This window comes from Euprymna scolopes, chromosome 16 (assembly GCF_053919585.1).
Source record: "Euprymna scolopes isolate OS-2025 chromosome 16, ASM5391958v1, whole genome shotgun sequence".
Lineage (NCBI taxonomy): Eukaryota > Metazoa > Mollusca > Cephalopoda > Sepiida > Sepiolidae > Euprymna > Euprymna scolopes.
The window spans coordinates 67898357-67914924 of NC_136497.1; positions in this window are offsets into that span (position 1 = coordinate 67898357).

The window sequence follows — 16568 nt, forward strand, 5'->3', positions numbered from 1 at the left end:
GTATCCTCGCCCACTAAACGTTTCTTACATTATCGACAACGTCGGTCCGCTGTGGGACAGGGAGAGAAGGATGATGTTTCTCGCAATCTTGGCTGTACCACGAATAGTGGTATGCACGTCGAACCTGAAAGTGAACCAAGGAATGAATCTTTTGCTGATCAGGATCTAATCACGTTCTTCAAGCACCAGCTGAAGGTCAAGATCAAATGTGATAGAAAAAGATTACATTCCTCGAAGTTTGAAAGACGGCGGATAAGAGTGGCAAGCTTGTGTGTGAGAAGAAGAGTCAAGTACGAGTACGTGTTCCCCGCCTAAGTATGGCGCACGCGGTTCAAGATCCTGTCGGACCCCAGCCCATGAGGTGTTTTCTTAAGCTTCTAGACTCTTAGCTAGTAAAGTGAATTAGCCCACCCCTCCCTGGTAATAGAAAGCCCTCCAAGATTCCCACTTCTCACTTTTATTTCTTTTCATCCTTGGCGTTTATTCCCAAGGTGAACTAATCTTTAAAGGACTCTACACACTCCTCAACTATGTCACCTCTTTCTTTTCACCCACACTCAGATCCACTCTCACTTAGAGATTGATCTGCTTGTTTTCGGCAAACTTTATTATTTAGAAAGAGTTGGGAGGGTTTTTGTTGCTTCTTGTTTATTCTGCATTCCCTCGCCAATGAAATATTATGATGTAAACAATTCAATAAAAATTTTTCAAATTTGGGTTTATCTTAAGTAGGATAGCTCCTGGAGTGAATGTGGTATTGTGGTAACTGAGATATTTCTAGTTAAGAGTAGGATAGACAATTTTATCATTATTGTAACTATTGTTGCTATTATTATGTATATACTAAAGTCAAGTCGATTTTTCTGTTTAAATTTAAACATTATAACTCTATAAGAATAAGCGATATATAGAATTCGACTATGCTCACGCTTTGGGACATTTTTAATGTAGTTTTTTTTTTTAAATATTGGCCTGTATCGTTCACTTTAGGTAATTTTTATATTTTTCCGACTTGCCTGATTCTCCTGAAATAGGCAAACATACAGTAAACCGGATTAACTTTTACTCCGATGCGAAAATCTACTCTCACCGTCACAACTACAGCGTAGAACAATAACATTATTGCCTGAGAAAAGATTACATGGTTCGATGTCTGTTTAATAAAAGCGGTTTTCTTTTTTTGTTGCAGACTAAATTCTAGTTGACCAGTGGTGTACAAGTCACAAGAGCGATAGGAGCCTTTTATCATGCCTGAAAGTGACACAATGTTCAACGATCGATGCACTCTCACGATCCAACTTATGACAACAGGACCATTTCCAGCACCCCCAAAATGCAAATCCGGACGGATCAACGCTTGAGAGCACAACTAAACGAAGTTTCTAGCCACTGTTATTTTCTTTGGTGTGGTTTCTAATAAGGGCCACATCATGCCACCTCACATCTTCGAAGTCAGCTTGAAAGTCAACACCAAAGTGTACCTGGATGTGCTGAAGAGTGTGGTGATCTCCAGTGCAACCAGGTGGCTGCTGGATGTGGTGTTACATGATAAGGGCTGTCCCCTTTTCATGTAAGTATAAAAATAGAGAGATTTAGTTAAAATGAAAATGAAATAGAATAGACGAAATTCGAACCTCGTAAATTAGGTTTAGAAATAGATTACGAGAGAGAATTAGAAAATGGAATGTAAAACAAACCATTGTTTAGCTTAGAGATAAAATAGTTTCAAGAAAAGAATGTGCGTTGACAAGTCTGTTATGAAAAATTCAATTGAGGAATGCACCTATACAAGATAATTTAATAAACATGTTTTTAACATATTGGAAAAATAGGTTATTGGAAAAATAGGTTAAAATTCCTTTTGTAAACAAAGGAAAAAGTTTTGGACACGCATATCCAGAACACGTGAAAGAAGACACATGTTTTAACATGTGTATGACGTCATGGAAAATGGGAAGTGCTAGATATAGTTAGAAACTAAGGAGAAACTGGGGAGAATCAGAGAGAGAGAGTCTGAGGACGACAGACGACAGTCCAGACATGGACATTCGAACGTCTAGAAGCGAGACGGTCACTTTTGAAACTTAATATGTGAAGCTTTGAATTCTTGATGATGAAAACCACGGCCGGTCGGGAGAAGAAATAAACTCATCATGTGTTTTTATAAACGTCGTCTTTGTGTTGTAATTCTACCAAAAGGTAAAGTAAAAATTGTTATTATATGTCTTGTATATCATGTGGTTTAAAATGTCTTGACATACACATCTCATATCTACAATGTGAACTCTACATCTCATATCAAGACTCTAAGTATGAACATTTTATATATATGAATACCGTCATAACACGAACAATCTCTCTAAGTCTCTCACAACATCCCTCTCTCTTAAACTCATCAACAATCTCTCTCTAATAAGTCTCTCCAAGACTCTCACCATTAAAAAGTCCTAACAACGAACGACAAAACGAACAATAACAACAAGAATAATAAGACTCTAAGACTCTAAGCATCGTTTTTGAAAACAACAAGAAAAGAATAATAGTAATAATAATAATAATAATAATAATAATAATAATAATAATAATAATAATAATAATAATAAAAAACTATAAATAAATATCCAAAGAGACTCAGGCTTGGCTTGAAAAGGAGTGCTACGACTTTGTACCCTTTTCTCACTGCCTTCTTCTCCCGCGACCTGAACCCGCTGAACTACACCGTTTGGTCATACGTCGAGAAGATCACCAACATAACCTCCCACAAGTCTGATCGCCGCCATCCACCGAGTATTCGCCGAGCTCTCGCCGACGCTAGTGGAAAAGGCATGTTTCCAGTTCCAGACCCGTATCGAGGTGGTGATTGAGACTGAAGGTGGCTACATTGAATAGATGTCCGCTCTACTACATAATCAAGTTATCTGAATTGATTTTTTCAATAAAAGTTTTAAAATAAAGCTGTAGTGTTGTTTTATTCAGGGTGACAAATTTATCGTCCCATCCTATATTATCACTATCGTGGGAAATAATCTTCATAGATGCCTTTTCTTGATGCCCTGTTATTCTTTCATTTTTCTGACTTACTATATGCTCTTTCCTACTATACTCTTACGACCTAAATACGGGTCGCTATCTTCTATTTTTGCAGTGTTTTAATTGGCTATCCCAGAGATATGTTTATGCATTTCAGAATTGGCCAACTAAAAATGCCATGATTCTTCGTTACCGGTCCCATTCTTTGTTTTTACTGTTCGCCTACATTATTTTTTTTTAATTTCCTTTCCTATTTTTTCTTTGCATAGAGTTTCTATAGGTTATCGCCTGTTTTTTTTTTAAAGGGGGTCACCAATTATCAAGGCACAGAGGCCATTCGAGTATAAGGATTAATGGATATACATTAGTTATTGAGATTTTAGCGTAGTAAACATTAGTGGGATTTTTATAACTTGGATTACTTAAGGGGATGGTTCAACAAGAACTTGTTCACGTTGGACTTGAAGACAATCAGATTGTAGTCAGCTGGAAAGCAGGCAAACAGAATAGAATTCCACAGGCGCGCAGTTCTAAGAAAGAAGGCATGTTTATGGAATCTACGTTTAGGTGTAGACACAGATAAAAAGTGTGGGAATAGAATAGAACAGTATATAAAGTGCGTAAGTAAACACAAATAGAGATATGAAAACACAAATGTGAGTAAACTCTCTTCTTGATCTACATCAATTCTTAGATCATTCGTAGACATTTATACTGACAACACTACCATCCATGGTAGCACTTCGGAGACCGTAAACGACCAATTTCTCTCTGACTCTCTCTCCTCTGATCCTGAGCACGTGGTACAATGGAGAAAAAGTGGCTAGTTACTTTTAATGCATCTAAAACCACGCTTCTATCTTTACATCATCAACGCTCTGTTGTCCAGCTGCCATCGATCGAACTGAATGGCTCTCGTCTTGAGGAGGCTCCATGTTTTGACAAGCTTCTGGGGTTGACCTTTACTTCCGATCTGAAATGGAACACGTACATCAGGTCTGTTGCCAAAGTCGCTGGGAAAATAGCGACATCCTTCTACCGCTCCAGAAGATATCTCACTCCCGATGCAATTCTCTACCTATATAAAAGCCAGGTTAGGCCAACGATGGAGTACTGTTGCCACATCTGGATAGGAGCTGCTAGAAGCAGCTTATCCTGTCTTGACAGAGTTCAAAATAGACTTCGTAGTTTAGTGGGGGATGCCCTTTTCTCTTCCCTGCAACCTCTTTCCAACAGAAGAGACGTTGCGAGCCTATTTCTGCTTTATCGTTATTTTCATGGCAGGTGCTCATCTGAACTTCAATCTATGCCCTCCCCCATCGCCAGACTTTCATGAAAACACTCGTCTAGCCAAAACCACTATCAATAATTTCACACAAGAATACGATTAACGAACAAAAACATCAAACATGGCGGCTACAGATTTTCTGTTTAGTCCTTTTTTCTTTAATATTCTTTTTATACTTCACAAAAGCACACCTTTACATTTCAGTAATGTTTCTGTTACACCCTTTTCCGGTTCCTGTCGGCCACATACAGTTATTTGCGTTTGTTTTCTTAATCGTAATATTTCCAGTTGCATATGTTCACCTAATTTGCATTTGCCTTAGTTCACCTAATTGTCAGTTCTCAGATAATTGCATGCTATTTAAGATTAGAAAAAAAGGTAAACATTTATACTGCTACTCTCGCGAGGAAGGCTTTTCTTATTTCCTTTTTTAAGGGCAGAGTCTTATTCACAGCCATTTAAAAAGTATTATTATTAAATAAAATCTGCTTTCACTTTTTAAATACATTTCGAAAATTAGTTAAAACAATCTTTTGCTTAGACCATCCGTTTTGGATCTATTTGCGTTAATAAATATTTAAAAAATAACGGCCCAAATCAGTTTTTGCTTTACCCAAGATTTTGTGACCTATTTGCGTCAAAACAATCATTGTTGAAGAGAAGTTATGATCTTTTTATTTTCGTTTAAATATCATTTCTCAGAACAACTTTTCATCATATAACACACATAGCGAAATCCTATTTTGATCGTCTAAATTATTGCAGTGAAATCGATTATTTTCTAATTTTCGATTTTGAGAATTGATACTCTATTTTTTTTTTGCATTAAATAAAATCATTATTTTATATTCGCCAAAACATGGCTTAATCATATTTTAATTAGCTAAATTACTTACAGTGAAATGCGTTATTTTTTTTCTTCTTATACTTGATGCTCTAATATTTATTTTAAATTTCTATTATTATTATTTTATATTTCTACCGGGCAACGACAGGACACGAGGAGTCTTCTTCTTCTTCTTCTTCTTCTTCTTCTTCTTCTTCTTCTTCTTCTTCTTCTTCTTTGTTTGTTTGTTTGTTTGTTTATTTATTTTTTGTATTGTTGTTTTGTGGTTGCTGTTAAAAACAACCTATTCGGAGTTCTTACACAGGTTATCGACAATGATTGATCACAACTAATGACCGGTGGTATTCTTTGGAGTCTAAATGACAAGTCTCTACAGATTTCCAATACTCTCGAACTCTTTTGATAACAATCATAAACGACTTTGTATTATCGAAACAGCCACTTACCGTCGAGTTCAACATTATACTACTTATTCTATTTATTTACAGCTCTACTGCCTGGCAACAATGATACGTATATTAACGAAGATGGATAACTATTTTTATTTCTAAGCAAGCAACTACACTGGCTTTAAGATTCTACCTACGTATCTTATCTCTACACAACGCGTGATTAACTAAATTTGTGTCATGACTAATAGTACGGTCGATTTTGTAACTCATCTTGGCGACAGATTTCAAAATGACTCTGACCACCTATCCCCACTTGTTGGCGTCACATTTGCACTTAAATGGCCAGTACTCCTTTTTAAATTTGTTTTATCTGAAACAGCTGAGATTTTGACAGTTTCACAAAACAAAATGTCCGATATTATATTTTCTATTTTTGACCTTTCAGATTTTACAATGCTGCAATTTGTTTATGTTATGAGCTGATAAATATTTTGAAAGCATTGCATTTTCAAGACTCAGACATGGTTTTTTTATCTTAGAGCGGCAAAAAGGGAGATAACCCAAATCAAAAATGATTTTAATAATTGGCTTTCATAAAATAGTTTTTTCGTGTTAAGATAGAAGTAATCAACAAGAAATAAAATGAACGTTTAGAAGAGAATATGGCAATACCCAAACATTTAGCGTAGGAGATCAGTTTCATATATAAATTTACCGTAAAATGACCCCCTCAATTTGCGGGTCATTCTAGTTCTTTTAATGCAGTTTACCATTTTTTTTTTACTATTAATCCTAAGTCCGAAAACCTGTTCTGAAATTGTTATTTTAGTGTTGTTTTTTTTTTGTTCTTACCAATGGAATTTTTTTCCCTTTAACTAGCCAATAAAATGTTTTTTGTTTTTGTTTAAATTTCAAAATAAATAAAAAATGTATTATTTAATTGGAATTCATTATTCAGGTGAGTATTATTATTCATTTATTTATTCCGGACTATTATCCTCATCTTTCTTAGTTGTTGTTTCACGACGTTTCGGCCAACTATTCCTCTGGCCTACATTAGGTGGTAACCGCGACAGGATAGGAATGCAGTTAGGAGATTCGCAGTTCCTATCCCGTTGCGGTTACCACCTGACTAAGGCCAGAGGAATAGCTGGGCGAAACGTCGTGAAACAACAACTACGAAAGATGAGGATAATAGTCCGCAATAAATAAATTAATAAATAAAAAAATTATTTTCATAACTAAAACTTAGTTGTTGATTTTTTTAAAATTTCTTGATAAAAAATATATAAAAATAAGTCGAGATCAAAAATGACCGTCTAGGAGAAACATGGAATATCGATGTTAGAATCAATTGTTGAAAAATAAATCGAAAATAAGTTGATGTATGTTACCATTCAAGTCTAATACACTAACACAAGCATGTGAGCACTCCCTTTTCATTAAGGTTGTTTACATACATTCATTTCTAAAATATATTTGAACTTTTTCGAGACCATAATATATTAAATTTATGGAAATCGCTCCAGACAAAACATGAAACCATTTTATGTAATGAGCTAAAAATTACTCCTTCAATGTCAAGGCGAGCAAACGATAAGTATTTGATGGATAGATTCCAACCCAGCAATTCAACAGGAATTCTTCTCCCTTTGTCGGAAACATCGCTCATCGAATGTGAGATCTGAAAGAGAGAATAAGGGAAGCGAGAGTTACGAGACTGCGAAAGTAAACCCAAGGTCCACTTTCTGCTCTCTTTAATATTTATGCATCATACGCGATTAGTTAGCCATAATTGTTTATCAGCTGAACAATTATCTCTACGATTATATAAATGTAACTTTGTTTGTGTGTGAGTTCGTTCCTTATAGACTCCGAAACGGCTGAACAGATTTTCTTGAATATTTACAGAACTTTAGTGTATAAGTATGGGAGTGATCTTAGTTAAGTTTTGTCTCAGAATACTCCCGATGATTACCGATAATCGATAATCGAAACCGTTATTTTAATTTATCTATCATCGGTAAATGTCGTCATGTGGTAATGTCGTCGCTTAGCAACAATGATGTAACAAGGTCAGTGAAAATTCTACTGTGGGTAAGTTGATAGCGCATCTTTTTTGCATCACGTGGTCTGTAGGTTCAAAGCCCGCATGTAAATTTCTTAATTTTTTTCATTAACTGCGTAGAATTTTATAAGATTTCAAAATTTACTTATTATTTCTTTTCTTTTTCTTTTTTTTTTGTATGACGTGGTCTGTAGGCTCACACTCCGCACGTAAATTTCTTAATGTTTTATTTTTCGTTAACTGGAAAGAAGTTTATATCAAATTATTTTATAAAAGAAACAGGAAGTTCTCTATAGTGCAATGTAAAATAACATATGTTTTGGAGTAAGTTACCGCATGGAGACATGTTAAGCTTTCTCCCGGTCGATTTCACGGATTTCGATGATAATAATAATGTAGGAGTGACAAATATGTCTTGATCATCATTCAATCCCGGGCAACGTAAGGTATACCTGCTAGTATCCTGATATATTAGACTATAATAGTTTTGTTTAATAATAATTCCAATCCAATAGACTAATCTTTAGTTATTTTGTGCCAGAGTTTTGTCCATTTCTATAAGCAGACAATATGGCGAAACATCTATACAATTCTACCCTCTAGACATGCATTGGAGTTCATTCCTATTCCAGTTGGTATTAAACAGCCAAAGTATGTACTCGGAAGCAAAGCACACCGCACTGCATTACACAACTGTCTCCTCTTAGATAGCTTTGCAACGCTAATACGAAACTGAACCAATGCTCCTTGCTATGCTAAATGTCCATAACTTTTACTTGAAAGCTTAAAACATCTCTCAATAATAGAAACTCACCTTGTACCTCCAACTTTATTCGCACCTACTAAAACCAGCCCATATATCTATTTACCAAATTACACATGACTCAAAACTTACTTTTTTACCCGTACTATATTGCACTCGCATCTCATGCCCTGCTATCATCTAAAATATAGTTTTGGCACAACTCGTAGTTCAATTCTTAACACCTACTCACACTTTAATATTATACTAGACCCAAGCTCACATGAATAAAAAATAAATAAATAAAAATAAAAATAAAAAAGGAAAAAAATAATAAAAAATATATATAAACAAAAGTGAAAGCCTCAAACCACATTATCTCCTAACAAGCCTCCTTACAATCATAGTTGCTTACACTGCATGAGCTCTACTCAACCCCTTTATCCACTAACAATGAAATAACAATATCCCTAATCCACTTTGAGGAGTGTAACTATTTAGCAGATATAACCTCTACAAACTAACCCATTAACATTAACTAACCACGCGGGGTCGCAGAAATACCTGGATTAGACCCCAGGCGCGGAGCAAACCCTCTCAGTGGTGACGGACCCAGTGGATCTTTCCAGATAATCCGTCTAGGAGAAGGAAAACTCTGAAACTAAACCAAAGAGGAGGCAGGCCTCTTCAGTCTTGGATGACAACCTTCCTAGAGCTGGTGACTCAAACAAATTACCGGTTTGCAATACCTAAATTGCTTAAGGAGTAGATAGGTCCTGCCTATCGCCCGGCTTCCATACTCCTTCTTTGCCTATTAGTCAGGCGCAGAGATACTATCACAGTGATTCGACAGAAACACCCATTGGTAAATCTTGTTTCTTGTCTAGGGCAATGAACGCCGTTTCCCCCACTCCCGACACACCCCACCCCTAAAGCTGGGCACTTGAGAATGCTTGAGTACCACATATGCCTGAGCAATTAGATTGGGTTGACCTTCCTCTGATGGGTTGAGGGTACCGGATTGACAGTTACTGGCTGCTGTTTCCGACTGGTAGTACAGGAGCCCTAACTCTTTGGTAGCGCTTAGAGCGGCTGCTCCATCAACAGTTGAATAATATCGGGATGTTTGCAGTGCCATGGCGCGCATGGAAAGGGACCCTGCACTCATCCCCGGTGGGCTTTCCTGAGGCCACAGTCCTAGTTGATGGAGGGTCAGCTGATGGTCTACTTGTGATGCATGTGTGATATTCTGCATAACCTCCTGTTCGGCTTCCCCTAACCCAACTGAAACTCGTTAAAAAACATGATGACAGTACAATCTAAAAATAAGCTTAAACCAGGCTTAGGGACAAACAAATCCAACTTGCCTCCTCCCTTGAGGCTTGCATTCACAAATATCCGTGGGCTTAGAACTAATTTAGCCGATGTTGAAGCATTTCTCCTAACAAATACCCCGGATATCTTAGCACTAAGTGAGACTAACCTACACTCCTCCATCCCCTCTAACTACTTTAACATGCCTGGATATCTCCCACTCTGCCGTAAGGACTCTGACAGACATATGCACGGACTTGGAGTTTACATTCGTAATACCCTTCCCTTGACTAGAGAAACAAACCTAGAAACGGATGATCAAGCCTTTATGTGCTTTAGACTAATCATGCAACACAACATTAGCTACTTTTACTTTCTCTACCGCTCTCCCTCGACCCAAGACTGCACCATAATAAACAAAGTATCTGACAGCATAGACACAGCACTCTCCTTCGACACTAGCGCCCAAGTACATGTATTTAGTGACTTTAATGTCCATCACAAAAACTTACTTTCCCAACCCGCTTCCCTGATCAGGAAGAGCAACACTCATCACTATTAGATCTGTTTTTGACCACAGTTCCTGATGATTGTGTAACGAAAGCCGACAGCCCACTTGGGAACGCTGATCATGCGGTAATAATGGTTGAAATCGCCCTAAACTCCAGACCCAAAACTGAAGAGCCAGTGCTCAAAACAACGAGATATTATAAAAAGGCTGACTGGGAAGCTATCAGAGATCTTATCAGAGACGCCCCATGGGGAAATATTTTTTCTCTTCCTGCTGAACAGTGTGCAACTGAGACCACTGAATGGTTCAAAACTGCAATCGAAGCGCATGTTCCCATGCGGAAATTCTATAGCAAGCCCCACTCTCCCCAATGGTTTACTTCGACTTGCGCAACTGCCATTGCTCAAAGGCAGCATGCATTCCGCAGGTTTAACCGACATAAGTCCAGTTCAAACAGACAAAAGTACATAGAAGCTAGAAGTAACGTTAAGAAAGAAATAGCGACAGCTAAGAGGGAATTTACGGAAACCACTAAAAAACGCATCGAAGCACAAAAATTAGGAACTCGTGACTTCTGGAAAATCTACAACAGTGTAGTAAATAATGGGCAATCAACAATTCCCCCACTAACCAACAATCACGAGGTTCTTTGCTCAGCAACCGAGAAGGCTAACATGCTTGCCAGTCGGTTTGCCTCCAACTCTACACTGGACCCTCTAAACCACCCCCTACCTGACTTTCCTATGCGGACAGACGCCACGCTAGACGATCTGGAAATCACCCCTGCTCAGGTGCATGCTATCATAAGAAACCTTGACACTTCCAAAGCATGTGGACCCGACCTCATCCCAGCTGTGCTATTAAAAAAGTGCTCAGCCGAAGTAGCTCCAGTTCTCTCCAAATTCTACAACAAATGCCTTAATGAATCTTGCTTTCCGAGCTGTTGGAAAACTGCTTCTGTGGTACCAGTATTCAAGAATTCTGGCGAAAGAACTGACCCATTAAATTATCGCCCTATTAGCCTCCTCCCACTTTTCGCCAAAATATTTGAGACCTTAATTAACCATGCTCTAGTCCAGCATCTTACAGATGCTAAACTTCTGACCGACCATCAATATGGATTTAGACAAGCCCGTTCCAGGGCAGACATCCTCACTGTAATCTCTGAACGCATATACCATTCACTGGACAAAGCGGGAGAGGGCAGAGCGGTAGCTCTAGATATATCTAAGGCTTTTGACAGGGTATGGCATGAGGGTCTCCTCAGGAAGATTAGATCTTACGGTATCACTGGTAGAATACTTAACATAATTAAATCCTTCTTAGATAAGAGAAAAATCCAGGTTGTCCTCGACGGTCGTACGTCTAAACAATATAATATAAATGCGGGAGTGCCCCAGGGATCTATCCTTGGTCCTCTGCTGTTCCTGATATTCATAAATGACCTCCCCGACGAAATTGCCTCTGAGATGGGTATATATATGCTGATGACACCACACTCTATAGCAGGCACGACAGGAAAACAAATGAACATATATCTAAAGTAATGGCAGAAACACTAGAGGATGACCTCAAATCAGTAGTGGAATGGGGACAAAAATGGATGGTAACGTTCAATGCCACCAAGACAAAACTGGTTTCATTCAATAATTACAAGAAACCTTCTCTACCACCTATAGCAATGGCCAACAACTCTTTAGCTGAGAGTACGTCTTTCAAGCTCCTTGACCTAACGTTCACAGGAAACATGAGCTGGAACAATTACATCGAGGGCATTGCCAGGGCCGCTGCGAGGAAGGTGGGCTCTCTCTACCGTGCTAGAAAACTTCTAACACCCGAAAGTATCCTGTACCTCTATAAGGCCACTATTCGCCCATGTATGGAGTATGGCTGTCATATTTGGGCCGGTGCATCGGCTACTAGTCTCTCGCTCCTTGACAGGGTTAAAAAGAGAGTCGCAAATCTGATAGGCCCTAAACTGGCATCAAAACTTCAGCCTCTGTCCCATCGTCGAAACGTTGCATCCCTCTGCCTGTTCTACAAGTATTATAATGGTGAATGCTCTGAAGAACTGCAAGCACTTGTGCCCCCACGACGTGAACACCCTCGACAGACCCGACAAGCTACAAAATCCCACCCCCACACTGTAGAGATCCCTAGATGTAAAAGATCTTTCTACTCCAGTAGTTTCTTCCCCAGAACTGCTAGACTTTGGAATTCCATTCCAGGTCACTGCTTCCCCAACTGTACTGACATGCATCAGTTCAAGTGCAACGTGAACCAACATCTCGCTGCCCTAATCCCTACATAGTACCCCAGTAGATGTTTCCCCTGATAGTAGCCCCCTACATTAAAGTGGCAATGTGCCTTGTTTGGGGTGAAAATGTAATAAAAAAAAAAAAAAAAAAAAGAAAAAGCTGAGTTGGGAAATGATGAACAGAGACAATAAAGAAATTAGTTTCGTTACCAAAGTTTAATTTTAGTAAAAAAAAATATCATATGTTGGTTAGCTCTTGAAATGTAAGATCTATGGAATCATTAAAAAGCAAACCGAACAATAATGTCCGTGAGATTTAAAGTTACGGATAGTCAGAACTGGCTACTTAACTTTTCTATCCACAAAATGTCAATGGGCGAGTTCCGATCACAGGTTGAAATGCTAGCATTTCTCTCTATACTTGTATGATTGTATGCATACCGATGACAGGAACGAAGTTTGTTGTCTGAATCCACATGGTTATTCCGAGCCGATACGTGAATATATACGTCGTATTTTATGTTTAGGGTACTCGATGGCAAGTAGGAAATGTATAAATTTTACGTATCATAATTAATTCTTATATCATTAGTTATGACTTATAACTCTTTACCACACTATAAAATAATAATAATAAAAAATGAATAAATAATTATAGTTTCTGGACTTTTGAGATGGTGGTTTATTAGTTGTATTATTTGGATTCTTCAGACTATTACTCTCATTTTGAATGCTTTTTCCACAACGTTCGGTCAATGTAACATCCAATATCTTTTAGGAATATCTTGTCAAACTCAGGAATCTTTCCGTGCAGATTCTCGAGTCTGATAGAAAACTTCTAGAGTCCGAGTAAAACAAGTAAGTTAGTTCGACAAGTGGCACCAAAAAGAAATTCCACACTTGTCATTAACCCCCCCCCGCAAATTTAAGCAAAAATTGAATTTAACTGTTTAAATAACCCATACCTCATTTGCTTTTTATTCCTCTATGGTTTTACCTGCTAATATTTGACTTTTGAGCATGATATTCCATGTTTGGATTGGCCTGCACAATCTTCAGACCTCAACTCTATCGAAAACGTATAGCATTACATCAATCAACAGCTACACAATGATAAAATTTCAAATCTGGAAGACAAAAATTAAAATGAAGCGGGATGCCTTTTCACCGGAGTATTAAGTCAATGAATACCCAAAAGATTGCAGGCTATCAAATTGAAGAAAGGCTATGCTACTAAATATTAACTAATTCATTGTGTTCCTGTCGTATTTGTGTTGCATTAATTTTCTAAAGTTACATTTAAATAACAATTTTCCATTGTGCGGAGTTTCTTTTTGCCTTCTAGGTTTAAGTTAATTTTTTTAAATTAGCGTGAACACTAGGATAATCCAATTAAAAGTCAAATATGATTAGGTAAAATTATAGAGGAATAATCAAATGAGGTATAGGTTATTTAAACTGTTACATTCAATTTAGTTTAAATTTTCGGTTTTTGAAAAAATTACAAGTACGGACATTTTATTTGACGCCACTGTATACCTGACGAAGGTCGGTGGTTACATCGATCAAAATGTTGTGAAATTTTCGGTTTTTGAAAAAATTACAAGTACGGACATTTTATTTGACGCCACTGTACACCTGACGAAGGTCGGTGGTTACATCGATCAAAATGTTGTGAAAATAACACTCAATATGAGAAGAGTAATCCAAAAGAATCCAAATAGGAAATAATTAATCATCTCGCGTCTTACAAATGATATCAAAACAAAATCGTAGTAAAAACCACAAGATGTATAAACGTTAAACATTTAGAAAAGAAGTAAATAAAATATCAAACGTTTTATCTATCTATTTTGTTTAAAGTCATATCGTGTCATCAAGCTACTTATGACTCTAACCATGAAAGACTCCTCAAAAAATTTCATCCATGCCTTCATACTAAGTACCTGGACTACGGAATCTCAGTTGGTTTCCATCTAAAAGTCCAAATTGTCTGAAAATGTGTAACAAAATAGTTCATACATATTTAATGCTTCTGCTTTCATCGCCGATAGTCAACAACCGGAATCTTACAAAGCACCGATAAACATTTAGAATATCAATATTTTACAATAATTGAGCTGTTTGTGTTCCAGATATTAATATTTATTTATTTATATATAACCATTTAAGTACGAGCAATGTTATAGGTTTATCTGAAAGTTGATTTAACATAAAATCGTTGCACGCCTCGAGATTTCAAAGGAAAGTTTGAATACCGCAAAGAGCGAAATAACCGCCCTAAGACTTCTTCGCTTGTGTCCTATCTTAGTAAAGTCGACGAGTTAACTAAATAATTAGTTAAGATAACTTTCATCTCTCTCTCTCATGTGTGGGCCAATTCTTTCCAGAAATAAAACATTAGAAACTCTCAGAAACGTCTCCGTATTTCTTTGTGCATGAAAAGAAGTTTTATTCGTCGAGCTAAACTGATGACTGATCATGGCCAAGATAAAAAGAGGAAGATGAAGCGAGTCATGCAACAACTACCGGATGAAACAGTGACGAAAAAGACGGCAAAGTCAGTCAGTAATAGAGATGAAAAGAGAAAGAAAAAAAATGGTAATTCACGTTTAATATCTATAACGGCAACTGAGAAAGGAAGAATGAAACGCGAAATCCGCGTAAAAGAGAGCGCAAAAAGCGCGTGTAAATGACATCTTTATAAAGAAAATCTGAAAAGATTCTAAATTAAAGCTATATTACCCTAGTTATCCCCCCTTAATAAAACAAGTATGAACATTGTAGAGAATCTTAAATAGTTTTACTCATTTTATTTCGAAAAATATGTTCAATGCATTTAAACTTATTCAATGAATATGTATGTATGTATGTATGTATGTATTTATGTATGTATGTGCATGTTTATGTGTAAATTAAATTAAAAAGATAAGGAATAAAAGTTACATAGAACTTTATTAAATCATCAAGTCAATAAGGACGAAAATGGGAGGAAAAGTGAAAAGAACCTCTTTATTTTGTTTAAATTTTTTTAATCGTTTTCCGATGTAATTTTTTTTGCCTTTTTTCCATCCATTTTATTATATGTTTCTTCTATTTTACTTACTCTTTCATGTTTTCCTAATTCCAGTTGTTTAACCCCTTCCCCTACCCACACTCCTCTTTTTCCATCACCACCCCCTTTATAGACTCTGTGAATCAACCCCATATTTTAAACACTTTTTCATTTCTAATCTAAATATCTTCTAACTGGTTTTGTATTTGTATGCCCACACAGTTTTATGAGGCCGGAGTTTCTCCTCGTCCGATGAGAAGCATTTAGCTTCGAAATGCCATGGCCTATTCCATTTTCCTCTGGTTTTCGCCTTTATTGACGCGATGATTTAATAAATTTTTATGTAACTTTCATTCCTCGTCTTTTTAATTTCATTTTTGAATTGCCCCTCTTAAGCGGATGGAGCTTCTACTGCCTTGATAGGTTTGCTTTATAAAAGAAACTATTCATTTTATCTCATTTATTTATTAACTAATTTATTATATATATATATATATATATATATATATATATATATATATATATATATATATATGTATGTATGTGTGTGTGTGTGTGTGTGTGTGTGTGTGTGCCAATTCGCCATGTCTCTATCTTTGCACGTTTCCGCTACTGTGTATTACATATTCATTTTCCGTGCTAATGTTTACCAACTTGAGAATTGCCAAGATCCGCGTTTTATTTCTACGCAGTTTCGCTTTGAACTTGAAAAAGCGACAATCGTGAGACGGAAATACAGAATCATATTGTCTGCAGGTTTCATTTTCCTAATGACAGCGCATTGGTCACGTCTTGTTTCGTGATAGACAAATATTACATGCTGCATCGAAGTGGGGTCTAATGGGGCGATCAAGGGAGCGGTGGCGTTTGAAGATTAAGGTAAAATTCTTAACTATAGGAGACGTTGGTAGAATGCGGGTGCGAATGGGTGTGGGTCGTTATGTGTTTTTAAAGAAGAAAAACATAAAAAAAAAATCTGTGAACTTTCGAGATGAAAGCTCTTTTCGCATTCATTTGACAGCGTTTTCTGTCCGAACCTCATGCTAACTTGAAATACTCTGGTC